Here is a 9,412-nt window from a genome sequence, read left to right as displayed (position 1 = left end):
CTTAATGCTGGGCAGATTTTTTGGCTGGACTTTACCCATTTGTACATGAAATTTCTTTCTCTCCTCATTCTTTACCTGAAGAGTTGTCTCGTATTATAAAAGATGACGCGGAAGGGAAGACTTATTTCAGATTGTAACTTTTTCTTTTCTTTCTAATACACAGCTACCTTTTTTAACCCAAAAAAAAAAAATCATTAACTAAAAGTATCCCTAGAGAATGTCTTATACAGACTGAATCGATATTATATGGAAACCCACTCGATATAAAATCCCATTTGATATTCTTATTTGGAAGGTAGAATTTATGGATACAGTTCATAAACATCTGAAAAATCTCATAAATTGCATGTGTACAACATAGGACCTATTCTAACAAGACATGAACAAGACATAACTCACGTTGGTTTAAGGTAAGTCTATAAGCCAATAGGAAACAACTCAAAACAAAGCATTAAAACAAAACTAGAGTTTGCATTCTGCACATTAATGTTTAAGTGACAATATTATTTGGCTCTAGTAGTTAAGGTGGTGATTGCCATCTGCGTAGAACTCCATATTTATTTTAACCCATATATGTTCCTCATTCCAAATTTCAAGGTCATCATGTTCTAAGATCAAAACTCTAGTTGAGCTAAGTTTTTGAAAAGATGAAAAACGTCAACAACTCAATTGCAGGTATGGGTAATAATCAGTTTGATTCATAGGTAGTTTCAGCAGTATTCAATAGCGATACCTGTGTGTAGTGGAAGGTGACTAGACCGAGTATCCCCATGGGGGAAGGTACAAAGAACCCGTATCAAGGTAAGCATGAAGGATCCCTATTGGGATAAATGTGAAGAGCCCCCCTCAGGGAAAGACCTGGGTCGAGGAGCAAGTACTCCAAATCTGGAGAACCACGTTCAAAGAAGTCTCCAAAGAAAGACTAAAGGGACCAGTTATGGAAAGCACGGAAGAGTGACTCTCAGAGTATCAACTCTATTAGAGTCTATTAAGGACCACCAAAGAATGGGAACGTGCTTCCTAAGGAAACTTGCACCACTTCTCACTAATTTGACAGGGCTTTTCCGTCTCTCTTGTTATTTTTTTGCAGTGCTCCATCCAGTGGTTCCTGAGGACAGGTCACACCACATGCTACACTTTCGCTAAAGGAAAATTCGCCAACTAGATGCACACCACTTCTTGCTCATAAGAAGACACATTGCAGGTTCTTGCCATATCATCCTTTGACTGAAGCAGCCATTGCTACTTCCCTTTATTTCCTTCACTACAATCTGCAGTTACCTTTCTTTTAATTGCAACCCATATAACACCTACACTAGAACACTACCCAATAATCTCCTTTTCTTGGTTAGAGGTTTCCGCTCAAATCATCTAGAGGTCATGGCTTCTAGCTCTATCTCTTCCTCATGTAGCTCTGGTTCATCTTTGATACGCAAGCAAGACAATTGTTCGAGAAGGCCCTGGCCAGATGGGACAAAGACACCCCTGATCGATGGAAAAATGTTGCTAGGGCTGTAGAAGGGAAATCTGCAGATGAAGTGAAAAGGCATTACGAAATCCTTATGGAGGATCTCAAGAAGATAGAATCTGGACAAGTTCCGTTCCGCAATTACAAGTCTAATGGATGCAATGTAAAAAGGTATTGGAAAACAATAGCTGAGTCAAGTAATTCACCTCCTTAGTTTTTCATCTTGTTGCTTTCTTGACTTTGGCAGGGCTTTCGCCACTTCCCTTTCTTTCCTTTTGATAATGAATTCTTTAATCATCCAAAAAGAAATAAAATTAACATCCTTATACTAATTAAACACACATGTCTTGAATTTGATCCTTTTGACTTCAGCTTTTCATTGTCCTTATGTATCAACCGTTCATTCCTATCACCCTAGATAGCTATTTGATTAAGAAGCCATGTCCTCTAATACTTAGGAAACATCCAAGAAAGTTGCATGCAAGTCATCATTCCCACTGATATTAAGAGGGCAGCATACGAGTGAACCATGAGCATGCTCCAGCTGCATAATGCTACTACCCTTTCAGGTAAGGGTATTGAAGCCGAATTACCTGTGATGATAGTGATGTAACTCTGCCTCATCTTAAAGTTGTCACACCCCACCCGCCGGTCTCAGTTACCCGCCCGACAACCCATGGGTGCGATCCGTCACAGGATCCACAGTCTTACCCATCAATAATAATAATGCAAATATAGATAATCAAGAGCAAGATCAATAATTAATCAAGGGGATTACATGAGTCCAAATATTCCAATAAAAGAATCAAGTAAAGAAATATCAAGTTCAACAGAAGCAATTAAATAAACTAAATTATCTTCTTTCCAGTTTCTTTCTCTAAAGCTAAATAATGCTTTTCGTGAATAACAATAAAACGGGGGGTTCTCCATTTCTTTTCCAGATGATCCTCAAAATATCTAGCAATCTGCCTCCTTCGGCCATCAATGGGTGCTATAAGCGCATTCCAAGCATCTCAGGAGGGCTTCATGGAAGCTATCTCCATCTCCCACTAACGGTGCCACATCCTCTTCATACAAGAGGGTTCGCCCATATGAATTCTCTTCAATTTCTGATGACGTGAAACCATATGTACAATTTAATATAACATACAAAGAAAAGAAATGAGTTTTGATGAACTCAGTAAGGATAACACATATCTCATACATATGTCAATATAATCAGCAATGCATATATGAAATGAATAATATGCAATAATATGAATGCCACTAAAATCTAACTATATAAGTCTCTAGACGGTTGACATACTTTAAGATATAATACCAGGCCTCCTCTGGGTAGGTCTAGTCATTGTGATCCCTCATGGACTGGTTACCTCTATTGGGATCTTGGGTAAAGGGGTCAAGTCCTCATCAGGCATCCATGGCTGGGGTTTAAGTCAACACTCTCTTACCATGACCATTGGCATGAGTACTGGCGCATGTCAGGGTTTCTAATCCAATGCAAGGTCATACTGGTAACACACTATATAAAGTCCAGATACTTCCCCTATGGCACCAACCAACTCGGTTCCATATCCTTCGTAACCTAGGAATGAGAACCCTCATGGGCTAGCTACCGTTGTTGGACTCCACTCCCTAACCCTATGGTCATCCATATATTATTGGGGCGGATGCTCTCATGACTCCTCACGACACCCAGGCCGCTCCTTGGACGTCCATAAGCCCAACCCTAACATTTGCAACCCTACCATTGCATGACTAACAGTGGACCACTGAGTCTCCGCATGGACTGGATACTGCTGTAGGATGAAACAGAGTCATGTCACCATTGTCACGGGTCATTCGGCTTCAATTCCCCTACCGAAAGGGTAATAGTATGTAGGGTACATAGCCATGCAATTCTAGACTCCCTAGGTATGTCATCCAGCGATTATGATAGTGCTGGAGGCATCAGTGAGCATGTGTCCCATACCATAACCCTCTTAAATCTCAAGCAAAGATACCCAATTGGATACTACCACAACTACACCACATCATTCAAGATCATATCATAATCAATTGTTCAATATCATTAAGTGATAAAGTATATAAAGACATCACAACAGCAGATATACAACAATATTATAATGAATTATAAAACTACTGCAAGGTACATGATTAATGAATAATGTAAGAAATAACTGATTCATCATATAGCATGTCATGCATATAAACAAGAAGGTGTGTCCTTACCTGTAATTAAGTAAAAGCTTACTGGAATGAAATCAAACCACAATTATAAGACTTGAAGTTGACTCAGAGAACACCTAAACACAAGGTTATAAGAATGTATTAAGGACATGAGTCAAATCAAAGCAAACACAATTCATAACAGTCACTATGACCCAACCGGTCGCTTGGGTCAAGCGACCGCCTAAAGCAACCGCCCCTGTTACAGACAGTCTTTCAAATCTAAAATTCTGACTTTTGATCATCTAATTTCAATCCGGTTTTGGGATGATCTTAGTTCGAATTTCAATCTTAATTAGTCTATAACTAAGGTGCAATTCAGTAACCTAAAATTAGCAAGAGTTTAACACCCAAATCATCTCCCTTGATTAGATCCATCCTCTCCCTTGATTAGATCCATCCTTTATTTGAATGTAGGGATTCGTTTTTGGACAAGATCCTCTCAAACACATTGATTAGGGTAAACAGCCAATCACAATTAGGTCACCTCAACGTGAAGGAGATGGATCTACACCATTCCAAAGCTAAAAGAAGAGAATGCAGTGAAGGGATTCACTTACCTCAACCTGATTTGCAAACAGACTAAGGAAAAAGATCCAGATCACAATCCACGCTTTCCTCACCTTCCAGCACGTGTCTTCCACCTCTTAACCGTCCACAATAGCAATCCTGAGTATAATAATGAGTTAAAAACACGAAATTTGCTACTTATAGAGGACAGAGGGCAAATTAGGGTATTTTTCCCACAAGCAGACCATGGCGGTCGCTTGAGGCGGTTGATTAGCCCAATCAACCGCCTTAACCAATCGCCCCCTAATACATTGTTGTACTTAGGTGCTTTGCTCAAGGCGTTGATTCACAACCTCAACCTAACCCTAAACAACACATGGGGGAGGTCTTACCTTTATTCCGGACATATCCAAACACCTCCTGACTTCTACCAGGGATCCAACTTCCCAGCAAGGCAGGTTCTTCATCAAGAGAATCTAGATCCATGGGTTCAGGGTATAGATCATGGACTTCTATCCAGACACTCCACAACTTAACTCGGCTTGACCTTCGGGTTATTGGACCTGTCATAGGGATTTCGGGTTAGAATTACGGGGGTTGTTACAACAGCGATAGCCAGTCCATGCAGAGAGTCAATGGTCCAGTGTTAATCATGCATTGGTAGGGTTGCATATGCTAGGGTTGGGCTCATGGGCATCCAAGGAGCGGCTAGAAATCGTGAGGGCACATGAGAACATCCGCCCCAACAATATGTGGATGACCATAAGGTTAGGGAATGAAGTTCAACAAAGGTAGCTAGTCCTTGAGGATTCTCATTCCTGAGTAGAGAAGGATAATAAAGCGAGTTGGTTGGTGCCATAAGGGAAGAATTTGGACTACATGTAGTATGTCACTGTATGACCTTGCATTTGGATTAAAAACCCTGACATGTGCCAGTACTTATGCTAATGGTCGTGGTGAGAGAGTGTAGACCTAAGCCCCAACCATAGTTGATTAACGAGGACTAAACCCCTTGCTTGGGATCCCAATAGAGGTAATCAGTCCGTGAGGGATCAGAGTGACTAGACCTACCCAAAGGAGGGTTGGTGTTATATCTTAAAGCATGTCTGTCACATTAGAGACTAGCATAGTTACATTTATACTGCGCATCCATATACTTGCATATCATTCTTTATTTATGTGCTTACCCTAATACACTATTGATATGTATGTGCCACATCCACCTAGCCAGTACCTTAACTGCAATACCCGAGTGTATGCTCCACAACCCCAAAGATCAGTTCATGACAATCATCCTCCCATATTCACAATAATATAATCAAGAACAAAACTAAATCAATATATAAATATCATTAAAAAAAAGTAATCAACGAATGGTTCTCAGAAGGATTACAAATCTAGAATCAGAGTGCGGAAAATATGATACCAAAGGAATAATCAGAGTGTAGAGTATAGCAAAAAACCACTCTATAGTACAGTAGAAAGTAGATCGAAACTCAAAATGAAATACAACGGAAAATAAATAAGAACGTGAATGAGATTTAGTCTAATCATAGGTCTCTTTCAATTCAAATATAATATGCCTAAACTCGAAGACTTCAGTATCCCAATGCCGGTGCACTAGCTCCAGAGCATGACTAACCCGAGTACACTCCACTATCGCACTGGAAGTCTTCACTGTTATAGTTATAACAACCCGCACCTTGAAAACCGTACGAGTCATCTATCACGGTCTCGTATTCCTAGTTCTCAAAGTCATCAGTACCTGCAATAAGATCTAACAAATGTTGTCCCCAAAGGGGTGAATTCAAAAGAACTCAGCAAGTAGTTCATTCACAAATAACACTTACAAAAGATTCAGAATGGTAATGATGCAATATGATATGGGACAGTAATGCAAGTATGCTACTCTATATATGCTAGTCTCTATTGGCAGACATGCTTTAAGATAGAACATCATACTCCTCTGGGTAGTCTAGTCACTCTTCCCTCAACCATCTCGGTTTCTTGGGTTCTCTGCGGTAATTAAGGTAAAGGCATCCCTCTCGGACATCCCATGGTTGGGGTTTAGGTCAACACTATTGCTCACCACCATTGGTATGAGTATTGGCGCATGTCAAGGTTAATCCTAGCCCAATGCAAGTATCTACTGAGTCATATCAACTTAGGGTTGGATACTTCCCTTCCGTGCACTAGACAGTTTGTTTCGGTATCATAACCTCCCTTCTGTGCCTAAGCAGTCCATTCCAGTAACTTTCCCCCTAGATTCATCATATCCTATTACCAACTTGGACAATGGACTCTTAACCCTATTGGTCATCCACAAATAATAAATGGAATGCCCTCATGTCCTCTCACTGGTTGGCTACAAGTATTAAGCGCCCATGAGCCCAAGTCTATTAAGTGCGACCCTACCAATGAATGACCCCTCACAATGTGACTTGTGTCTTCTCACAGTTGGTTACCGGTCTTGAGCACCCATAAACCCCCATTGCTGCCACAGGTCACTCGATCTCAATTCCCTTCCAATAGGGTCTAATATAATAGGGTTTTTCCTAGCCAAACTCTGCTAGACATGCCCTAGGTATGTCAACCAGTAATCAGGAAAAGCGCCAAGGGGCACCATAGGAAAGTGTCCCATACCACCTCCACTGGTGTCCGAAGGCAGAAACGCCAAGAGGGCATTCCCCATTCCCCAATCACAACTTAGGCAATCACACCTTGATCCAATCATTCATATTCATAGCAGATAAGCAATTCACATAAGTAATATCCAATCATGCATACTCATAATGGAAAAGCAATTCACATAAGCAGTATCCAACTGTAGTTATAGACTACAACAGTGATTCAATTATAAACAAGTTCTAAGAACAGTACCAATATCATTTATATCAATTCCAACATAAGTAAGAATGTAAACTAGGTCACTTGCAAGCGAACGTCCTTACCTTAACTTGATTCAAAAACTCCAGAGAAAAGATTAGAGGGTAGGTCCAAAGTTATCAAAGAAACCCTAAACATAGGTTAAGCATTAGGAACAAACCCCCAAAGATTGGAGATGAAAACTGACCAAAAGTGTGAAAGTTGCTGTCTCTAACCACTTTGGTCACTTATGCTTGGTCAATTGACCAAAGGTCTGCTGTACAGACAGAAACCCTAATTTTTTGTTAGAAACTCATCTTCCGATATTCGAAACCCTAATTTATTAAAAGGGAAGATCAATAACAGTAAAAGAAGACTATCTAGCAAGGTCTAAACATCTTATATGGTCAATGGAAAAGAAATCCAATTGAATCATAAAATAGGCTTTTACCGATATCAATCCGCAGATTTTACGAAGAGACTAAAGTGAAAGGGAATTCACTCTAGGAAAGAGGGAACAGTAGATCATGGTCAAAAACTATCCTAGGAATAGATCTAACATGATGTAGAAATCAAAAGTTCGAATGAATATACATTCGTGAAAGTTACACTAGATTTCCCTTCGAAATCTTCCTGTGTAGTTCACGGAATATATAGAATGAATGGGGGTTCACTCTAAGACTTAGGGGATTGAAGGAAAGGTCATAGCAGTGGCATGAGACCTTCCTCATAATCACAAAGATGGGTAGAAACAGAGGAGAGAGTAGATTAAAGAGAGTAAGAGTTGTCAATAACCTTGAAGAAGAAGATTCGACGGAAGAACTTTAGCAAATGTTTGATGATCTTCCTTGGCTTCGATGAGAGTGCTAAGAGGTGCTTCCCACGTTCTCTGACAACTTTAGAACATTATGGGATGAATTAGATCGAAATTGGAATATATAGGAATTCAAAAACCTAATTTTTCAAAGAGTGGCCAAACTGTCCTTGGCAGCTTTGGTCACTTGTGTGGCTAAGTGACCAAAGTGGTCAGTAAGGTCAAAAATAGAATTTGGTTCTCCGAAAGCCACAAGCTCCACTGGATCCTTTTCCAACTTAACAAAGGGTCTTACCTAGAATTGTAGGACCTTTCCAAAGATGTGAAACTTAAGTTCAAGTCAATCAAACAAGCACAACACCGACAAGTTGCAAACTTCTTCTCAGAGTCAGTTAGGGTTTCCAAAGAAGAAACTCCATCATCAATCTTCATTGTCTTTGGGTCATATTTAATGGCACACAACTGTCCTTTACCTTCACTTCAGGTCTTCGAACCTACAACATAGATATTTTCAGGTCAGAGTTTGAGCTGTATCTCACAGTATGTGAGATGTGTTTTCTTACTGAGTTCGTCAGAACTCATCTTTTTTGTGTGTTGAATTATACTATACAAATGAATACATTGGATCAGGAGAAATTCCATGTGACTAGAATGACTCTTGTTAAGAACCTATGGCGGCACCAATGGGAGATGGAGATGTATGTCATGAAGCCACCTGTGGATGCCTGGAGTGCGCTTATAGCACCCACTGATGGCAAGAGGAGACAAATAGCCTAACATTTTGAGAAGTTAGTGGAGGAAAGCTGGATGGCTCCCTTCATTGCAAAATTAAAAGAAAAGACTATCGCCCAAGAAAGAGCCCCAGGAAATAAACAAATTTAATATAACTTTGCTTCCGCTGAACTCTAAAGATTTTGGAAACGATTACTTTATTCCTTTTATTTGATTCATTCCTTTGGAGTATTTAGACTCTTGTAATTTCTTTCATTTAATTATTTGAATTTTTTCTTGCTCTTGATTATTATTGCATGCATTATTATCATTGATGGGTAAACCGTGGATCTTATGATTGATCGCACCCACAGGTTGTCGGGTGAGACCGATACCAATGGGTGGGGTGCAACACGAATACCAGTATGCTCGGCGACAAACCTTTTTGAGCATTATTGGTGAGTTCAAAGACTTGGATCTTTAGCAGTTTAAGAGTTTGGTTGATCCAAAAAAATTTGACAACCTCAAGATTCCTCGTCCCAAGTGGTGTGTGGGCCTGCCAAGATTTCCAAAGCCTCAAGGTGCCAACATGGTAAATTTTTTGGACTCCAATTGGGTCCTGCTCCTGAGGTCGGCACCTCGAGTAGTTTTGCACCTACCCAGCAAAACGATTCTTCTTAAGAAGTGACTAATAGCAGTAGCTCAGGAGAAGAAGGTTTGAGCAATGAAGAATCTGGCGAGCACAAATGATCGACTTTCTATCATTTTTTGTTGTCTTTGTAATCAATATTTCTGTTTATAACTTTTTTTTGGTC

General features: G+C 40.0%; 1 pseudogene; it reads left to right on the top strand.

Moving 5' to 3' along the window:
• Window positions 1-1,380: 1,380 nt before the first annotated feature.
• Window positions 1,381-8,663, top strand: LOC149029297 (transcription factor RADIALIS pseudogene; annotated as a pseudogene).
• The last annotated feature ends 749 nt before the right edge of the window (window positions 8,664-9,412 follow it).

The sequence above is a fragment of the Hakea prostrata genome, chromosome 1 (genome assembly GCF_041222555.1).
Source record: "Hakea prostrata isolate BN-2017 chromosome 1, UWA_Hpros_2, whole genome shotgun sequence".
NCBI lineage: Eukaryota > Viridiplantae > Streptophyta > Magnoliopsida > Proteales > Proteaceae > Hakea > Hakea prostrata.
Note: the sequence above shows the minus strand (reverse complement) of the source record. Positions and strands in the feature narration are given on the sequence as shown.